Consider the following 21,265-nt stretch of genomic DNA (forward strand, 5'->3'; position numbering starts at 1 on the left):
AGGTTCGATCCCTGGCAGGCACATTTTAATATTTTGAACCATTCTTTTTCTTTCAAATCGGATGGTGAGAACGTGGAACGATATTTTCTTCATAATATCTGTTTCAGAGGGTGAGACGGCTGAGAGATATCACAGAAGTTACCGAGTTTCCCCTACACTTGTAACCACTTTCAGAAATTCGTGTGACTGTTGTGTGATAAATCAAAACAGGAACGTTATTACTTTTGAATATAATGCGTGCACTGCTGCGACATTTGAAGTGATGAAACGACCTTCGCGTAATCATGTGACGTTCGACGAAGTATCTGACCAGCAAGTTACAACTTTTGGATAGAATGGGTTTATGAGTTTTGTTTTTCTTAAATGCGTGAACAGTTTGAAACGTCGATGCACGCGACCTTATTTGAAGATAAGTTAACGTACTTGCCAGGTTGTACAGGTAATATCTAGAGATCACGACTCCGTCAGTGTGTGTTGAGAACAACTCTTCATGCTGTGACAACTAATCACACTACATGTTTCATTCTTTAACCTATTCTTTTAAATTCCGGTCAGAACTATTGGATGGTTATGTGCGTTATCATCTCCAACTTACCAGTGACGGAAAAGAGGAAAGGCAATTCTACAACATCATTCACCACCAACTATTTGATGTACTTAATTTTTACCGAACAGTGAAATTTTCGATCATATCCTAACTCCTCCTACGTCTGAAAATGCTGACATGTCATTTCATTTGAATTGGGAATACACGCCCCTCGGAGAGAGACTCAAATGTCCTTACCACCATGTCTAGCCAATCTGAAGAAGAGAAGTATCGTCCTCCTATAGACAGCATTGTTTTCTTATAGACTTCTTGTTCTGTTTATCCCTTTTTGTCTGATTTCTTTATTTTTATAACATTTCTTCACTTAGTAAAGATATTTTACGATGCTTAATGTCTTCTCGTCATGATCGAATCTCCTGTTTTACGTACTTATTAAAAAATTGTATTTAGTTCACTTGAATATAGTACAGACTAGACAGGTAAAATGAAATTACGATGCCAAGACCGGAGAATATTTGTTATTCTGAAGTGTTTCCTCCTTCTTGGTGCAGCTGGTTCATGTAAACGTTTTTCTTAAACAAGAATTCTTTGTTTTGGTTATGGAATTTTGTCGTGAAGAACGATGTGTAACCTAGAAAGAGGACGATAGTCTCGAAGAGTAGAAGGTTTTCGAAAATAGATGTTGCATAACAGATAAGACATCTTCTGTACATTGGGCTTTATTCCACCGCTGTGATCTCCTACAACCCACAACTGTCAATGTACTATTACAACTTAAGCGTGTTTGGACAAGGTTATCATTTTAGGAGTTTGAGAGTCACCATGCAACTTTGTGGTATTGAACACCTTAAACAAGTTTTGTGTGACAAGAAAACATCGGCTAGAGTGAAATCGCAAAATTGGTCACAAAATAACGAATATTAAATATTATTTAAGACGATCCCTAATTTTGTTAATGGATTTAATAGACGTATAAAATCGCTTATTACGTTATCGTTTAATAATTCTGATAAAAAATTAAAGCCATGAAAATGTTCTGTTCAGTTTTTGATAGAAAGAGAAAAGACTGAGGAAAGAAAACTTTGCGTTTTGCACGTTTCAAAGCAATTAAAGGAGGTGTGAAAACGTTTGATACTGTGAGCTCGATAAATTCGTTGAAAGACACCGTAGCACATTGGAAAAATTCTTTTTTGGCATTGGTAGAAAAGGAGAGTGTTATATTATTTAAAATTAAAGGTTAAACTGTCATTATACTTGTGTTTGTTTACACTGCGAAATAAAAATTTTGGAACGTTATTGTTTCATTTAAATCTCTAACAAGAAAAATCGCGAAACGCAGGTGCTTGTGGTGTAGTGGTTATCACATCCGCCTAACACGCGGAAGGTCCCAGGTTCGATCCCTGGCAGGCACATTTTAATATTTTGAACCATTCTTTTCTTTTAAATCGGATGGTGAGAACGTGGAACGATATTTTCTTCATAATATCTGTTTCAGAGGGTGAGACGGCTGAGAGATATCACAGAAGTTACCGAGTTTCCCCCTACACTTGTAACCACTTTCAGAAATTCGTGTGACTGTTGTGTGATAAATCAAAACAGGAACGTTATTACTTTTGAATATAATGCGTGCACTGCTGCGACATTTGAAGTGATGAAACGACCTTCGCGTAATCATGTGACGTTCGACGAAGTATCTGACCAGCAAGTTACAACTTTTGGATAGAATGGGTTTATGAGTTTTGTTTTTCTTAAATGCGTGAACAGTTTGAAACGTCGATGCACGCGACCTTATTTGAAGATAAGTTAACGTACTTGCCAGGTTGTACAGGTAATATCTAGAGATCACGACTCCGTCAGTGTGTGTTGAGAACAACTCTTCATGCTGTGACAACTAATCACACTACATGTTTCATTCTTTAACCTATTCTTTTAAATTCCGGTCAGAACTATTGGATGGTTATGTGCGTTATCATCTCCAACTTACCAGTGACGGAAAAGAGGAAAGGCAATTCTACAACATCATTCACCACCAACTATTTGATGTACTTAATTTTTACCGAACAGTGAAATTTTCGATCATATCCTAACTCCTCCTACGTCTGAAAATGCTTACATGTTATTTCATTTGAATTGGGAATACACGCCCCTCGGAGAGAGACTCAAATGTCCTTACCACCATGTCTAGCCAATCTGAAGAAGAGAAGTATCGTCCTCCTATAGACAGCATTGTTTTCTTATAGACTTCTTGTTCTGTTTATCCCTTTTTGTCTGATTTCTTTATTTTTATAACATTTCTTCACTTAGTAAAGATATTTTACGATGCTTAATGTCTTCTCGTCATGATCGAATCTCCTGTTTTACGTACTTATTAAAAAATTGTATTTAGTTCACTTGAATATAGTACAGACTAGACAGGTAAAATGAAATTACGATGCCAAGACCGGAGAATATTTGTTATTCTGAAGTGTTTCCTCCTTCTTGGTGCAGCTGGTTCATGTAAACGTTTTTCTTAAACAAGAATTCTTTGTTTTGGTTATGGAATTTTGTCGTGAAGAACGATGTGTAACCTAGAGAGAGGACGATAGTCTCGAAGAGTAGATGGTTTTCGAAAATAGATGTTGCATAACAGATAAGACATCTTCTGTACATTGGGCTTTATTCCACCGCTGTGATCTCCTACAACCCACAACTGTCAATGTACTATTACAACTTAAGCGTGTTTGGACAAGGTTATCATTTTAGGAGTTTGAGAGTCACCATGCAACTTTGTGGTATTGAACACCTTAAACAAGTTTTGTGTGACAAGAAAACATCGGCTAGAGTGAAATCGCAAAATTGGTCACAAAATAACGAATATTAAATATTATTTAAGACGATCCCTAATTTTGTTAATGGATTTAATAGACGTATAAAATCGCTTATTACGTTATCGTTTAATAATTCTGATAAAAAAATTAAAGCCATGAAAATGTTCTGTTCAGTTTTTGATAGAAAGAGAAAAGACTGAGGAAAGAAAACTTTGCGTTTTGCACGTTTCAAAGCAATTAAAGGAGGTGTGAAAACGTTTGATACTGTGGGCTCGATAAATTCGTTGAAAGACACCGTAGCACATTGGAAAAATTCTTTTGGCATTGGTAGAAAAGGAGAGTGTTATATTATTTAAAATTAAAGGTTAAACTGTCATTATACTTGTGTTTGTTTACACTGCGAAATAAAAATTTTGGAACGTTATTGTTTCATTTAAATCTCTAACAAGAAAAATCGCGAAACGCAGGTGCTTGTGGTGTAGTGGTTATCACATCCGCCTAACACGCGGAAGGTCCCAGGTTCGATCCCTGGCAGGCACATTTTAATATTTTGAACCATTCTTTTCTTTCAAATCGGATGGTGAGAACGTGGAACGATATTTTCTTCATAATATCTGTTTCAGAGGGTGAGACGGCTGAGAGATATCACAGAAGTTACCGAGTTTCCCCTACACTTGTAACCACTTTCAGAAATTCGTGTGACTGTTGTGTGATAAATCAAAACAGGAACGTTATTACTTTTGAATATAATGCGTGCACTGCTGCGACATTTGAAGTGATGAAACGACCTTCGCGTAATCATGTGACGTTCGACGAAGTATCTGACCAGCAAGTTACAACTTTTGGATAGAATGGGTTTATGAGTTTTGTTTTCTTAAATGCGTGAACAGTTTGAAACGTCGATGCACGCGACCTTATTTGAAGATAAGTTAACGTACTTGCCAGGTTGTACAGGTAATATCTAGAGATCACGACTCCGTCAGTGTGTGTTGAGAACAACTCTTCATGCTGTGACAACTAATCACACTACATGTTTCATTCTTTAACCTATTCTTTTAAATTCCGGTCAGAACTATTGGATGGTTATGTGCGTTATCATCTCCAACTTACCAGTGACGGAAAGAGGAAAGGCAATTCTACAACATCATTCACCACCAACTATTTGATGTACTTAATTTTACCGAACAGTGAAATTTTCGATCATATCCTAACTCCTCCTACGTCTGAAAATGCTTACATGTTATTTCATTTGAATTGGGAATACACGCCCCTCAGAGAGAGACTCAAATGTCCTTACCACCATGTCTAGCCAATCTGAAGAAGAGAAGTATCGTCCTCCTATAGACAGCATTGTTTTCTTATAGACTTCTTGTTCTGTTTATCCCTTTTTGTCTGATTTCTTTATTTTTATAACATTTCTTCACTTAGTAAAGATATTTTACGATGCTTAATGTCTTCTCGTCTTGATCGAATCTCCTGTTTTACGTACTTATTAAAAAATTGTATTTAGTTCACTTGAATATAGTACAGACTAGACAGGTAAAATGAAATTACGATGCCAAGACCGGAGAATATTTGTTATTCTGAAGTGTTTCCTCCTTCTTGGTGCAGCTGGTTCATGTAAACGTTTTTCTTAAACAAGAATTCTTTGTTTTGGTTATGGAATTTTGTCGTGAAGAACGATGTGTAACCTAGAAAGAGGACGATAGTCTCGAAGAGTAGAAGGTTTTCGAAAATAGATGTTGCATAACAGATAAGACATCTTCTGTACATTGGGCTTTATTCCACCGCTGTGATCTCCTACAACCCACAACTGTCAATGTACTATTACAACTTAAGCGTGTTTGGACAAGGTTATCATTTTAGGAGTTTGAGAGTCACCATGCAACTTTGTGGTATTGAACACCTTAAACAAGTTTTGTGTGACAAGAAAACATCGGCTAGAGTGAAATCGCAGAATTGGTCACAAAATAACGAATATTAAATATTATTTAAGACGATCCCTAATTTTGTTAATGGATTTAATAGACGTATAAAATCGCTTATTACGTTATCGTTTAATAATTCTGATAAAAAAATTAAAGCCATGAAAATGTTCTGTTCAGTTTTGATAGAAGAGAAAAGACTGAGGAAAGAAAACTTTCGTTTTGCACGTTTCAAAGCAATTAAAGGAGGTGTGAAAACGTTTGATACTGTGGGCTCGATAAATTCGTTGAAAGACACCGTAGCACATTGGAAAAATTCTTTTGGCATTGGTAGAAAAGGAGAGTGTTATATTATTTAAAATTAAAGGTTAAACTGTCATTATACTTGTGTTTGTTTACACTGCGAAATAAAAATTTTGGAACGTTATTGTTTCATTTAAATCTCTAACAAGAAAAATCGCGAAACGCAGGTGCTTGTGGTGTAGTGGTTATCACATCCGCCTAACACGCGGAAGGTCCCAGGTTCGATCCCTGGCAGGCACATTTTAATATTTTGAACCATTCTTTTCTTTTAAATCGGATGGTGAGAACGTGGAACGATATTTTCTTCATAATATCTGTTTCAGAGGGTGAGACGGCTGAGAGATATCACAGAAGTTACCGAGTTTCCCCTACACTTGTAACCACTTTCAGAAATTCGTGTGACTGTTGTGTGATAAATCAAAACAGGAACGTTATTACTTTTGAATATAATGCGTGCACTGCTGCGACATTTGAAGTGATGAAACGACCTTCGCGTAATCATGTGACGTTCGACGAAGTATCTGACCAGCAAGTTACAACTTTTGGATAGAATGGGTTTATGAGTTTTATTTTTCTTAAATGCGTGAACAGTTTGAAACGTCGATGCACGCGACCTTATTTGAAGATAAGTTAACGTACTTGCCAGGTTGTACAGGTAATATCTAGAGATCACGACTCCGTCAGTGTGTGTTGAGAACAACTCTTCATGCTGTGACAACTAATCACACTACATGTTTCATTCTTTAACCTATTCTTTTAAATTCCGGTCAGAACTATTGGATGGTTATGTGCGTTATCATCTCCAACTTACCAGTGACGGAAAAGAGGAAAGGCAATTCTACAACATCATTCACCACCAACTATTTGATGTACTTAATTTTTACCGAACAGTGAAATTTTCGATCATATCCTAACTCCTCCTACGTCTGAAAATGCTTACATGTTATTTCATTTGAATTGGGAATACACGCCCCTCAGAGAGAGACTCAAATGTCCTTACCACCATGTCTAGCCAATCTGAAGAAAAGAAGTATCGTCCTCCTATAGACAGCATTGTTTTCTTAAAGACTCCTTGTTCTGTTTATCCCTTTTGTCTGATTTCTTTATTTTTATAACATTTCTTCACTTAGTAAAGATATTTTACGATGCTTAATGTCTTCTCGTCATGATCGAATCTCCTGTTTTACGTACTTATTAAAAAATTGTATTTAGTTCACTTGAATATAGTACAGACTAGACAGGTAAAATGAAATTACGATGCCAAGACCGGAGAATATTTGTTATTCTGAAGTGTTTCCTCCTTCTTGGTGCAGCTGGTTCATGTAAACGTTTTTCTTAAACAAGAATTCTTTGTTTTGGTTATGGAATTTTGTCGTGAAGAACGATGTGTAACCTAGAGAGAGGACGATAGTCTCGAAGAGTAGATGGTTTTCGAAAATAGATGTTGCATAACAGATAAGACATCTTCTGTACATTGGGCTTTATTCCACCGCTGTGATCTCCTACAACCCACAACTGTCAATGTACTATTACAACTAAAGCGTGTTTGGACAAGGTTATCATTTTAGGAGTTTGAGAGTCACCATGCAACTTTGTCGTATTGAACACCTTAAACAAGTTTTGTGTGACAAGAAAACATCGGCTAGAGTGAAATCCCAGAATTGGTCACAAAATAACGAATATTAAATATTATTTAAGACGAACCCTAATTTTGTTAAGGGAATTTAATAGACGTATAAAATCGCTTATTACGTTATCGTTTAATAATTCTGATAAAAAAATTAAAGCCATGAAAATGTTCTGTTCAGTTTTTGATAGAAAGAGAAAAGACTGAGGAAAGAAAACTTTGCGTTTTGCACGTTTCAAAGCAATTAAAGGAGGTGTGAAAACGTTTGATACTGTGGGCTCGATAAATTCGTTGAAAGACACCGTAGCACATTGGAAAAATTCTTTTGGCATTGGTAGAAAAAGGAGAGTGTTATATTATTTAAAATTAAAGGTTAAACTGTCATTATACTTGTGTTTGTTTACACTGCGAAATAAAAATTTTGGAACGTTATTGTTTCATTTAAATCTCTAACAAGAAAAATCGCGAAACGCAGGTGCTTGTGGTGTAGTGGTTATCACATCCGCCTAACACGCGGAAGGTCCCAGGTTCGATCCCTGGCAGGCACATTTTAATATTTTGAACCATTCTTTTTCTTTCAAATCGGATGGTGAGAACGTGGAACGATATTTTCTTCATAATATCTGTTTCAGAGGGTGAGACGGCTGAGAGATATCACAGAAGTTACCGAGTTTCCCCTACACTTGTAACCACTTTCAGAAATTCGTGTGACTGTTGTGTGATAAATCAAAACAGGAACGTTATTACTTTTGAATATAATGCGTGCACTGCTGCGACATTTGAAGTGATGAAACGACCTTCGCGTAATCATGTGACGTTCGACGAAGTATCTGACCAGCAAGTTACAACTTTTGGATAGAATGGGTTTATGAGTTTTGTTTTTCTTAAATGCGTGAACAGTTTGAAACGTCGATGCACGCGACCTTAGTTGAAGATAAGTTAACGTACTTGCCAGGTTGTACAGGTAATATCTAGAGATCACGACTCCGTCAGTGTGTGTTGAGAACAACTCTTCATGCTGTGACAACTAATCACACTACATGTTTCATTCTTTAACCTATTCTTTTAAATTCCGGTCAGAACTATTGGATGGTTATGTGCGTTATCATCTCCAACTTACCAGTGACGGAAAAGAGGAAAGGCAATTCTACAACATCATTCACCACCAACTATTTGATGTACTTAATTTTTTACCGAACAGTGAAATTTTCGATCATATCCTAACTCCTCCTACGTCTGAAAATGCTTACATGTTATTTCATTTGAATTGGGAATACACGCCCCTCAGAGAGCGACTCAAATGTCCTTACCACCATGTCTAGCCGATCTAAAGAAAAGAAGTATCGTCCTCCTATAGACAGCATTGTTTTCTTAAAGACTCCTTGTTCTGTTTCTCCCTTTTTTGTCTGATTTCTTTATTTTTATAACATTTCTTCACTTAGTAAAGATATTTTACGATGCTTAATGTCTTCTCGTCATGATCGAATCTCCTGTTTTAAGTACTTATTAAAAAATTGTAATTAGTTCACTTGAATATAGTACAGAATAGACAGGTAAAATGAAATTACGATGCCAAGACCGGAGAATATTTGTTATTCTGAAGTGTTTCCTCCTTCTTGGTGCAGCTGGTTCATGTAAACGTTTTTCTTAAACAAGAATTCTTTGTTTTGGTTATGGAATTTTGTCGTGAAGAACGATGTGTAACCTAGAGAGAGGACGATAGTCTCGATGAGTAGATGGTTTTCGAAAATAGATGTTGCATAAGAGATAAGACATCTTCTGTACATTGGGCGTTATTCTACCGCTGTGATCTCCTACAACCCACAACTGTCAATGTACTATTACAACTTAAGCGTGTTTGGACAAGGTTATCATTTTAGGAGTTTGAGAGTCACCATGCAACTTTGTCGTATTGAACACCTTAAACAAGTTTTGTGTGACAAGAAAACATCGGCTAGAGTGAAATCCCAGAATTGGTCACAAAATAACAAATATTAAATATTATTTAAGACGAACCCTAATTTTGTTAAGGGAATTTAATAGACGTATAAAATCGCTTATTACGTTATCGTTTAATAATTCTGATAAAAGAATTAAAGCCATGAAAATGTTCTGTTCAGTTTTTGATAGAAAGAGAAAAGACTGAGGAAAGAAAACTTTGCGTTTTGCACGTTTCAAAGCAATTAAAGGAGGTGTGAAAACGTTTGATACTGTGAGCTCGATAAATTCGTTGAAAGACACCGTAGCACATTGGAAAAATTCTTTTGGCATTGGTAGAAAAAGGAGAGTGTTATATTATTTAAAATTAAAGGTTAAACTGTCATTATACTTGTGTTTGTTTACACTGCGAAATAAAAATTTTGGAACGTTATTGTTTTATTTAAATCTCTAACAAGAAAATTCGCGAAATGCAGGTACTTGTGGTGTAGTGGTTATCATATCCGCCTAACACGCGGAAGGTCCCAGGTTCCATCCCTGGCGGGCACATTTTAATATTTTGAACCATTCTTTTTCTTTTAAATCGGATGGTGAGAACGTGGAACGATATTTTCTGCATAATATCTGTTTCAGAGGGTGAGACGGCTGAGAGATATCACAGAAGTTACCGAGTTTCCCCCTACACTTGTAACCACTTTCAGAAATTCGTGTGACTGTTGTGTGATAAATCAAAACAGGAACGTTATTACTTTTGAATATAATGCGTGCACTGCTGCGACATTTGAAGTGATGAAACGACCTTCGCGTAATCATGTGACGTTCGACGAAGTATCTGACCAGCAAGTTACAACTTTTGGATAGAATGGGTTTATGAGTTTTGTTTTTCTTAAATGCGTGAACAGTTTGAAACGTCGATGCACGCGACCTTAGTTGAAGATAAGTTAACGTACTTGCCAATTTGTACAGGTAATATCTAGAGATCACGACTCCGTCAGTGTGTGTTGAGAACAACTCTTCATGATGTGACAACTAATCACACTACATGTTTCATTCTTTAACCTATTCTTTTAAATTCCGGTCAGAACTATTGGATGGTTATGTGCGTTATCATCTCCAACTTACCAGTGACGGAAAAGAGGAAAGGCAATTCTACAACATCATTCACCACCAACTATTTGATGTACTTAATTTTTACCGAACAGTGAAATTGTCGATCATATCCTAGCTCCTCCTACGTCTGAAAATGCTTACATGTTATTTCATTTGAATTGCGAATACACGCCCTTCAGAGAGCGACTCAAATGTCCTTACCACCATGTCTAGCCAATCTAAAGAAAAGAAGTATCGTCCTCCTATAGACAGCATTGTTTTCTTAAAGACTCCTTGTTCTGTTTATCCCTTTTTGTCTGATTTCTTTATTTTTATAACATTTCTTCACTTAGTAAAGATATTTTACGATGCTTAATGTCTTCTCGTCATGATCGAATCTCCTGTTTTAAGTACTTATTAAAAAATTGTAATTAGTTCACTTGAATATAGTACAGAATAGACAGGTAAAATGAAATTACGATGCCAAGACCGGAGAATATTTGTTATTCTGAAGTGTTTCCTCCTTCTTGGTGCAGCTGGTTCATGTAAACGTTTTTCTTAAACAAGAATTCTTTGTTTTGGTTATGGAATTTTGTCGTGAAGAACGATGTGTAACCTAGAGAGAGGACGATAGTCTCGATGAGTAGATGGTTTTCGAAAATAGATGTTGCATAAGAGATAAGACATCTTCTGTACATTGGGCGTTATTCTACCGCTGTGATCTCCTACAACCCACAACTGTCAATGTACTATTACAACTTAAGCGTGTTTGGACAAGGTTATCATTTTAGGAGTTTGAGAGTCACCATGCAACTTTGTCGTATTGAACACCTTAAACAAGTTTTGTGTGACAAGAAAACATCGGCTAGAGTGAAATCCCAGAATTGGTCACAAAATAACGAATATTAAATATTATTTAAGACGAACCCTAATTTTGTTAAGGGAATTTAATAGACGTATAAAATCGCTTATTACGTTATCGTTTAATAATTCTGATAAAAGAATTAAAGCCATGAAAATGTTCTGTTCAGTTTTTTGATAGAAAGAGAAAAGACTGAGGAAAGAAAACTTTGCGTTTTGCACGTTTCAAAGCAATTAAAGGAGGTGTGAAAACGTTTGATACTGTGAGCTCGATAAATTCGTTGAAAGACACCGTAGCACATTGGAAAAATTCTTTTGGCATTGGTAGAAAAAGGAGAGTGTTATATTATTTAAAATTAAAGGTTAAACTGTCATTATACTTGTGTTTGTTTACACTGCGAAATAAAAATTTTGGAACGTTATTGTTTTATTTAAATCTCTAACAAGAAAATTCGCGAAACGCAGGTACTTGTGGTGTAGTGGTTATCATATCCGCCTAACACGCGGAAGGTCCCAGGTTCGATCCCTGGCAGGCACATTTTAATATTTTGAACCATTCTTTTTCTTTTAAATCGGATGGTGAGAACGTGGAACGATATTTTCTTCATAATATCTGTTTCAGAGGGTGAGACGGCTGAGAGATATCACAGAAGTTACCGAGTTTCCCCCTACACTTGTAACCACTTTCAGAAATTCGTGTGACTGTTGTGTGATAAATCAAAACAGGAACGTTATTACTTTTGAATATAATGCGTGCACTGCTGCGACATTTGAAGTGATGAAACGACCTTCGCGTAATCATGTGACGTTCGACGAAGTATCTGACCAGCAAGTTACAACTTTTGGATAGAATGGGTTTATGAGTTTTGTTTTTCTTAAATGCGTGAACAGTTTGAAACGTCGATGCACGCGACCTTAGTTGAAGATAAGTTAACGTACTTGCCAATTTGTACAGGTAATATCTAGAGATCACGACTCCGTCAGTGTGTGTTGAGAACAACTCTTCATGATGTGACAACTAATCACACTACATGTTTCATTCTTTAACCTATTCTTTTAAATTCCGGTACGAACTATTGGATGGTTATGTGCGTTATCATCTCCAACTTACCAGTGACGGAAAAGAGGAAAGGCAATTCTACAACATCATTCACCACCAACTATTTGATGTACTTAATTTTTACCGAACAGTGAAATTGTCGATCATATCCTAGCTCCTCCTACGTCTGAAAATGCTTACATGTTATTTCATTTGAATTGCGAATACACGCCCTTCAGAGAGCGACTCAAATGTCCTTACCACCATGTCTAGCCGATCTAAAGAAAAGAAGTATCGTCCTCCTATAGACAGCATTGTTTTCTTAAAGACTCCTTGTTCTGTTTATCCCTTTTTGTCTGATTTCTTTATTTTTATAACATTTCTTCACTTAGTAAAGATATTTTACGATGCTTAATGTCTTCTCGTCATGATCGAATCTCCTGTTTTAAGTACTTATTAAAAAAATTGTAATTAGTTCACTTGAATATAGTACAGAATAGACAGGTAAAATGAAATTACGATGCCAAGACCGGAGAATATTTGTTATTCTGAAGTGTTTCCTCCTTCTTGGTGCAGCTGGTTCATGTAAACGTTTTTCTTAAACAAGAATTCTTTGTTTTGGTTATGGAATTTTGTCGTGAAGAACGATGTGTAACCTAGAGAGAGGACGATAGTCTCGATGAGTAGATGGTTTTCGAAAATAGATGTTGCATAAGAGATAAGACATCTTCTGTACATTGGGCGTTATTCTACCGCTGTGATCTCCTACAACCCACAACTGTCAATGTACTATTACAACTTAAGCGTGTTTGGACAAGGTTATCATTTTAGGAGTTTGAGAGTCACCATGCAACTTTGTCGTATTGAACACCTTAAACAAGTTTTGTGTGACAAGAAAACATCGGCTAGAGTGAAATCCCAGAATTGGTCACAAAATAACGAATATTAAATATTATTTAAGACGAACCCTAATTTTGTTAAGGGAATTTAATAGACGTATAAAATCGCTTATTACGTTATCGTTTAATAATTCTGATAAAAGAATTAAAGCCATGAAAATGTTCTGTTCAGTTTTTGATAGAAAGAGAAAAGACTGAGGAAAGAAAACTTTTCGTTTTGCACGTTTCAAAGCAATTAAAGGAGGTGTGAAAACGTTTGATACTGTGAGCTCGATAAATTCGTTGAAAGACACCGTAGCACATTGGAAAAATTATTTTGGCATTGGTAGAAAAAGGAGAGTGTTATATTATTTAAAATTAAAGGTTAAACTGTCATTATACTTGTGTTTGTTTACACTGCGAAATAAAATTTTGGAACGTTATTGTTTCATTTTAAATCTTTAACAGCAAAAATTGCGAAAGCAGGTGCTTGAGGTGTAGTGGTTATCACATCCGCCTAACACGCGGAATGTCCCAGGTTCGATCCCTGGCAAGCACATTTGGAAAGCGCCGGTTCTCGTCAACGAGTACAGACGTGTTTTTCGAGCTCCTCATTGCCTTAGTGTAAATTTAACAGCTAAGCCTGGTGAGTGTGTAGTTCTTTTTTTGCTAGATTTTGTATTTTTCAAGTTGTTTGACGATGTCTTCATCAACCAAGAAGGTCATGGAAGTTATGCGTCGTACAGTTTTGTTGAAACGACTAATTCAAGCCATGGGGACGTTATCCATTCTGTTATTTCTACGTTTGGTGCAGCTTCGGTCACTGCTGTAGTTCCTCGCCCGGGTGGATATGAGGTAACTTTTGTTCTTTCCGACGATGTGGACCTGGCTATAGATGCTGGTCTAACTGTAAATGGTGTGCACTGTTCGGCTAATGGTGTCACTAAACGTACTATTACTGTGTCATTTATGGACGTACCCGAATATATCGACGATGATATTATACTAAATAAACTTAAAGATTATGATTGTGAGGTGAAAAGCCCTATTGTGTGGAAGAGGGACCAGGGCATATACTTAGGTATACGCCATGTTCGTGTGTGTTTTAGTGAGAAGTGTATCTCATTGCCGTACGTAGTAAAGTTTTGATCCTTTGGGCAAGGCGGTAATGGTAAAAGTGAAGCATGATCGCCAGTCAAAAGTATGTAATTTATGTTTGGGGCGGATCATCTATATCGAGATAGCCCCAGTTTATATGCCGACATTGTCATATGCAGGGACACGTCCGTCAACGTTGTCCCAAGCTTGTTGTTCCTCGAACTTCCTCTAGTGACGACGCTGAAGTGGCCACGCCTACTACTTCTCGTGACGCCGCTGAAGTAGACACGGCTGCTCCCTCTCGTGCAGTGCCTCATGATGTTGACACCATTTCTGTTTGTCCACGCGTTGATTCGGAGGTTCCCCTTTCAAAGAAGGCTTCAGCTACCCTTCGGGTGGTGGACGATGTTTCTGCCCGACGATCGACGGTTACTGGTGGGGCCAGGGAACGGGCAAGTAGTCACCCCCCCTGCTGCAAGTCGCAATTTTGATCGTCACTTCCCGCCACTTCCGGTTAGTGGTGTGAGTACCGCCGGCGATGTGGAGGTGCCTCTTCCTCGTCGTTGGAGGTATGCTAGTGTGGTGGCAATGTCTTCTGGTGACACTTCTAAGAAGGGCAGTGGACGAAAACGGGTGTCGGACGTGCCAATACTACGGATATCTCGGGCGAAGGCGAAGGCGGTGTCGCAGCCTTAAATGTGTTTTTTGTGACAGTTTGTTTGTTTCAGTTAGTGTAAGACTGTCATTTATTGTTATTTGAACTTTGTGCATGTTTGCTTAGATCTTTACATTTATTCTTGTTATTTTTGTGTTTGTGACAGTTTCCTTTCAATTCTTGTACCTTTACTTTCTCTTTAGCATGGTACATTTACTAAGGGTGGGAGTTTTGAATTGTAATGGGTTGCGTAATGTTAGTAAGCTGGCTTATTACCTGGATTACTTTGTTACTAATTTTGATGTTGTTTGTTTACAGGAAACGTTTTTCACTGATAACTTTTATGATGTCGTTCTGAAATTTTGGCCAGGTGTAGTTTTTTTTAATAATTCTACTTCTGGCCGACAAGGGGGTTGCCATCTTGGTACAGCAGTTTTTGTGTGATAATGTTACATTCGTTTCTTCTGATGGGGTGGGTAGGGTTCTGACAGTCAAATTCAGTTTCGAGTCTTTGTCTTATCTGTTATCATCTGTGTACGCTCCTCGCGATATCTCCGAGCGACGGGAATTTTTCCAAAACTTGGAGTATTGTTTGGATGGTTGCACAGGATTGCTTGTTGTGGGAGATTTTAATTGTGTGGTGGATGTGGCACGCGATCGATTTCCGGTCCGTTTCTACCGAGACGCCAGCCGTTCGGCTTTTGTCCAGTTGCTTAATAGGTTTGATTTGCTTGATGCGCATTCACTCATATCGCCGACTACACCTGGTTTCACATGGAAGCGTTTTGTTAATGGTGAGATGATGTCGTCACGTATTGACAGGGTTTTGCTTTCTTATATCTTGCAGGGGACTGTCCAACGTTTCCGTACGTTGTGGTTTCCTGCTACAGATCACGCTTTATTGGGCTTCGACCTTACTCTGCGACCAATTGTCAGAGGTCCTAATTTCTGGCACTTCAATAACCAGTTATTGAGGGATGCCGAATATGTGAAAGCCATTAAGCTGTTGATCGCCAGAAGTCGTAGTTGGTCAGTTTATGGGACTGATAAAATTAAATGGTATGAACAATTGAAATGCGCGTTCCGTTTACTTACCGAGCGTTATTCGATTCTTCGTGCGCGGGCATCCCGTTCTCGCAAATGTCAGCTTGAGTCGTCCATCAATCGTGAGCTTCGAAAACTGACCCGTTTCCCTGGTAGATCTAAGGTCAAATTGTATGAACTTGAAGATGCATTGGAGACTTTGGATCACGATACCATAGAGGGGGGCGAGGATTCGATCTCATATTCGTTGGTTTGAGGAGGGTGAGAGATCTACGTCTTACTTTCTTCGTATGGAAAAGGTCCGTCAAAGCAGAATTGAGTTTAGATCCATGCTCACTGATAGGGGTGTGGAGGTGTCCGGTGTGGAAGATATCGCTGCTGTTTTACATCAGTATTATTCCGCACTGTACTCTAAGGATATCGTTCTGCAGGCAGACATAGATTTAGTTCTCTCATTTGTTGATCGAACTCTTTCCAGTGAACAAGCTAATATTTGTGATGCTCCATTCACGGTTCCGGAAGTTATCGCTGCTTTAGACAGTTTACCGCTGGGCAAATCTCCTGGTTTATGTGGTTTTACCTCCGAATTTTTCAAATATTTTCTACCTCTTTTTGTTGACGACTTTTTTATCTGTCTTGTCTCAACTGTTTCACTCTCCACAGTTGCTCCGTACAATGTGTTCTGGGGTAATTGTTCCTATCCCGAAAGGGGATCGACGGTTGGCGGCTAACAGCCGGCCTTTGACATTGCTTTGTACTGACTATAAGCTTTTGGCCAAAGTGCTGGCTCGTCGCCTTTCGTCTGTGATCTCCAGCTTAGTTTCAGATGACCAATCCGGGTGTATACCTGGACGGGACGTTGCTGATACTCCATTAACACTCGTTTTGCTATTGCAATCTTTAGCACGTACCGGCCAGGGTGGAATCTTTTTGAAGCTCGATCAGATGCAAGCTTTTGATCGGGTGGCCTATGACTATCTATTTCAACTTCTTCTGCGTATGGGTTTTGGTTCTACTTTTGTTCATTGGGTTCGTCTTTGCTATACTTCTATTTCTAGTTGTGTAAAGTTTAATGGATTTCTCACTGATGATTTTGCTATTACTCGGGGTATTCGTCAAGGATGCCCCATGTCTGCTCTACTTTACGTTCTCAGTGTCGAACCGTTACGAAATATGTTAGTCCATAATGTACATATTACTGGTATTGGTGGTGATGTGCTACTCACCACGCCTTCACTTACTTATCAGCATGCTGATGATACCACCTTAACCTTACGAGACGCCGAATCTTTGCCGCATGTGTTGGATGTCTGCCAAACTTTTGGCAAAGCTACTGGTGGGAAGATCAACTGGACCAAGAGTCAGGGTTTGTGGGTTGGGTGTTTGGCCTCTTCTGCAGACTTCGTCCTTGGTGAGTTGAGAATTTCCCAGGATCCTATTCGGATTTTGGGAATAGTTTTCCACTCTAATTTCGATGTCATGCTGCAAGATACGTGGCAGGGTGTATTGCGCAGGGTATCTCGTGTCTTGGTGTCGTGGCGATTTCGTTCTTTGTCGCTAAAGGGTAAATCTCTTGTGGTGAACTCCTTGGTGGCATCGGTGTTATGGTACCCGTTGAATATACTCCCGTTGCCAAGACAGTTTGAGGCTAGATTTCGCAAATGTATACTGGATTTTATTTGGCGGGGAGGTATACATAAAGTGGCATACGGTATTCTGATTCGGAGTTATGATTGTGGAGGTATCAACTTGGTTGATGTTAACACTCGTAAACTCGCATTCCGTTTGAAGTTGTTGCAGCGTTGTTTGGATGCTTCTTGTCCTTCCACCTTGCGACAACTTCTTTCTGGATTTTTTTCTTGTTATGGTAATCACTCTTTAAGCTTTCGGATTCTTCAATGCCGTATTTTGCCACGTTTTGTGAAATCGTTACCTTTCTATATTCAGGAAATGTTTCATGCCTGGAAGGTTCTTCTTGGGGATAAAGGGATTGTCCCAGCTCCTCTTTCCCCAAATTTTGATGAACCTTTGTTTTCAATCCGGCTATTGTTGATGTTCGCCACCGAACATTTCATTTTCCTGAATTTATTAACGCAGATTTGGTTCAGGTCCGTCATTTAATGTACGAGGTGCTCCCTGCTTTTCTTCCGGTGGGGCAGTGATTGAAATGTGTACGGACGCTGACCCGTTGGCCAATGCCCGCACAATTTTTTCACATTTTCATATGCTCAAGGAGGCGTTGCCTGTGGAGTGGTTGCCGATTTTGTCTACCCAGCCGGCTCCTCTTCCGTCGTCCACATGTGTTGTGGATTTATATTTTCTGGACCACTCCGATAATCGAGTTCATTTTCAAGGTTTATCTCTGCGGCAACTGGTGGGATATATACAGTTTTCACTCGCTAATAACTTCCCTGCTCCATTCTACTGGGGGGATATTGTTCCTCCTGGAGACTGGAAACGCATTCGTAAAAACGCTTATTCTTCTTTTGTTGGTTTTTTTTGTTTGTGATGTGGATTATTTACTCTGGTTGCGGGCGATTACCACAAATGTCAAGCTGATACATATGGACAGACATCCCACAGGGTTGTGCACTTTCTGTTCCCAGGCGCCAGAAACCATAGACCATCTGTTTTTCCAATGTCCTTTTGTACAGCCCTTGTGGTCATATGTATATAAATTATTGGCATTTTATTTTGGATGTCCCATATCAAACTGGGTATGGAGGAGATGCCTCTTAGTGGGATCTCATCCTTCGTTACCCAGGAGATGCTGGAACATATTCCGTTTAATTACAAGTTTGGCACGTCAGGTTATATGTTCTGCTCGTTCAGTTTCTTTGGCACGAAATCGCATCATTCATTTAATTTCCATGTTTAAAGTGCGTGTACGGAGACATATATATCTTCATTATCATAGATCTTTGTTACATAACTCATTAAATGTTTTTTATTCTGTGTATTCTTATGTTGGTAGCTTGGTAACCCAAGGTGCCCAAGGTTATTCCTTGTGTACGTTGTTAAGATAAGTTGTTATTTCATTATATTTTTGTTACCAATGCAAGATCCATTGATTTCTTGTTTGTTAATGTTCATTATAATGTTTGTTGGATTACCTGCTGTTCCAATTACCTCTTTTATTTCTTTTTCCTTAATTTTATTAACTTTGTGGTAATGTTCAGCATGGTAATCTATAGAGCTATTGTTACATGCTAATTCATTAACTAGTGTTTTATTTGTTGTATTTCTGTGTATACCCCCTCGTTGAGGTGGGATAAATAAAGAAAAAAAAAAAAAAACATCCGCCTAACACGCGGAAGGTCCCAGGTTCGATCCCTGGCAGGCACATTTTAATATTTTGAACCATTCTTTTCTTTCAAATCGGATGGTGAGAACGTGGACCGATATTTTCTTCATAATATCTGTTTCAGAGGGTGAGACGGCTGAGAGATATCACAGAAGTTACCGAGTTTCCCCCTACACTTGTAACCACTTTCAGAAATTCGTGTGACTGTTGTGTGATAAATCAAAACAGGAACGTTATTACTTTTGAATATAATGCGTGCACTGCTGCGACATTTGAAGTGATGAAACGACCTTCGCGTAATCATGTGACGTTCGACGAAGTATCTGACCAGCAAGTTACAACTTTTGGATAGAATGGGTTTATGAGTTTTGTTTTTCTTAAATGCGTGAACAGTTTGAAACGTCGATGCACGCGACCTTATTTGAAGATAAGTTAACGTACTTGCCAGGTTGTACAGGTAATATCTAGAGATCACGACTCCGTCAGTTTGTGTTGAGAACAACTCTTCATGCTGTGACAACTAATCACACTACATGTTTCATTCTTTAACCTATTCTTTTAAATTCCGGTCAGAACTATTGGATGGTTATGTGCGTTATCATCTCCAACTTACCAGTGACGGAAAAGAGGAAAGGCAATTCTACAACATCATTCACCACCAACTATTTGATGTACTTAATTTTTACCGAACAGTGAAATTTTCGATCATATCCTAACTCGTCCTACGTCTCAAAATGCTTACATGTTATTTCATTTGAATTGGGAATACACGCCCCTCGGAGAGAGACTCAAATGTCCTTACCACCATGTCTAGCCAATCTGAAGAAGAGAAGTATCGTCCTCCTATAGACAGCATTGTTTTCTTATAGACTTCTTGTTCTGTTTATCCCTTTTTGTCTGATTTCTTTATTTTTATAACATTTCTTCACTTTGTAAAGATATTTTACGATGCTTAATGTCTTCTCGTCATGATCGAATCTCCTGTTTTACGTACTTATTAAAAAATTGTATTTAGTTCACTTGAATATAGTACAGACTAGACAGGTAAAATGAAATTACGATGCCAAGACCGGAGAATATTTGTTATTCTGAAGTGTTTCCTCCTTCTTGGTGCAGCTGGTTCATGTAAACGTTTTTCTTAAACAAGAATTCTTTGTTTTGGTTATGGAATTTTGTCGTGAAGAACGATGTGTAACCTAGAGAGAGGACGATAGTCTCGAAGAGTAGATGGTTTTCGAAAATAGATGTTGCATAACAGATAAGACATCTTCTGTACATTGGACTTTATTCCACCGCTGTGATCTCCTACAACCCACAACTGTCAATGTACTATTACAACTTAAGCGTGTTTGGACAAGGTTATCATTTTAGGAGTTTGAGAGTCACCATGCAACTTTGTGGTATTGAACACCTTAAACAAGTTTTGTGTGACAAGAAAACATCGGCTAGAGTGAAATCGCAAAATTGGTCACAAAATAACGAATATTAAATATTATTTAAGACGATCCCTAATTTTGTTAATGGATTTAATAGACGTATAAAATCGCTTATTACGTTATCGTTTAATAATTCTGATAAAAAAATTAAAGCCATGAAAATGTTCTGTTCAGTTTTTGATAGAAAGAGAAAAGACTGAGGAAAGAAAACTTTGCGTTTTGCACGTTTCAAAGCAATTAAAGGAGGTGTGAAAACGTTTGATACTGTGGGCTCGATAAATTCGTTGAAAGACACCGTAGCACATTGGAAAAATTCTTTTGGCATTGGTAGAAAAAGGAGAGTGTTATATTATTTAAAATTAAAGGTTAAACTGTCATTATACTTGTGTTTGTTTACACTGCGAAATAAAATTTTGGAACGTTATCGTTTCATTTAAATCTCTAACAAGAAAAATCGCGAAACGCAGGTGCTTGTGGTGTAGTGGTTATCACATCCGCCTAACACGCGGAAGGTCCCAGGTTCGATCCCTGGCAGGCACATTTTAATATTTTGAACCATTCTTTTTCTTTCAAATCGGATGGTGAGAACGTGGAACGATATTTTCTTCATAATATCTGTTTCAGAGGGTGAGACGGCTGAGAGATATCACAGAAGTTACCGAGTTTCCCCCTACACTTGTAACCACTTTCAGAAATTCGTGTGACTGTTGTGTG

General features: G+C 38.0%; 5 non-coding genes across 5 annotated transcripts; all 5 read left to right on the plus strand.

Annotated features, from left to right (window-relative positions):
- Positions 1-1,886: 1,886 nt before the first annotated feature.
- On the plus strand, positions 1,887-1,959 carry TRNAV-AAC (transfer RNA valine (anticodon AAC)). Its single transcript has one exon. It is a non-coding gene; the product is annotated as a tRNA-Val (tRNA).
- Positions 1,960-3,821: 1,862 nt separating this feature from the next.
- Positions 3,822-3,894, plus strand: TRNAV-AAC (transfer RNA valine (anticodon AAC)). Its single transcript has one exon. It is a non-coding gene; the product is annotated as a tRNA-Val (tRNA).
- Positions 3,895-5,749: 1,855 nt separating this feature from the next.
- Positions 5,750-5,822, plus strand: TRNAV-AAC (transfer RNA valine (anticodon AAC)). The gene has a single exon. It is a non-coding gene; the product is annotated as a tRNA-Val (tRNA).
- Positions 5,823-7,684: 1,862 nt separating this feature from the next.
- TRNAV-AAC (transfer RNA valine (anticodon AAC)) lies at positions 7,685-7,757 on the plus strand. Its single transcript has one exon. It is a non-coding gene; the product is annotated as a tRNA-Val (tRNA).
- A 13,261-nt stretch (positions 7,758-21,018) lies between these two features.
- On the plus strand, positions 21,019-21,091 carry TRNAV-AAC (transfer RNA valine (anticodon AAC)). The gene has a single exon. It is a non-coding gene; the product is annotated as a tRNA-Val (tRNA).
- The last annotated feature ends 174 nt before the right edge of the window (positions 21,092-21,265 follow it).

This window comes from Tachypleus tridentatus, chromosome 5, assembly GCF_004210375.1.
Source record: "Tachypleus tridentatus isolate NWPU-2018 chromosome 5, ASM421037v1, whole genome shotgun sequence".
Taxonomy (NCBI): domain Eukaryota; kingdom Metazoa; phylum Arthropoda; class Merostomata; order Xiphosura; family Limulidae; genus Tachypleus; species Tachypleus tridentatus.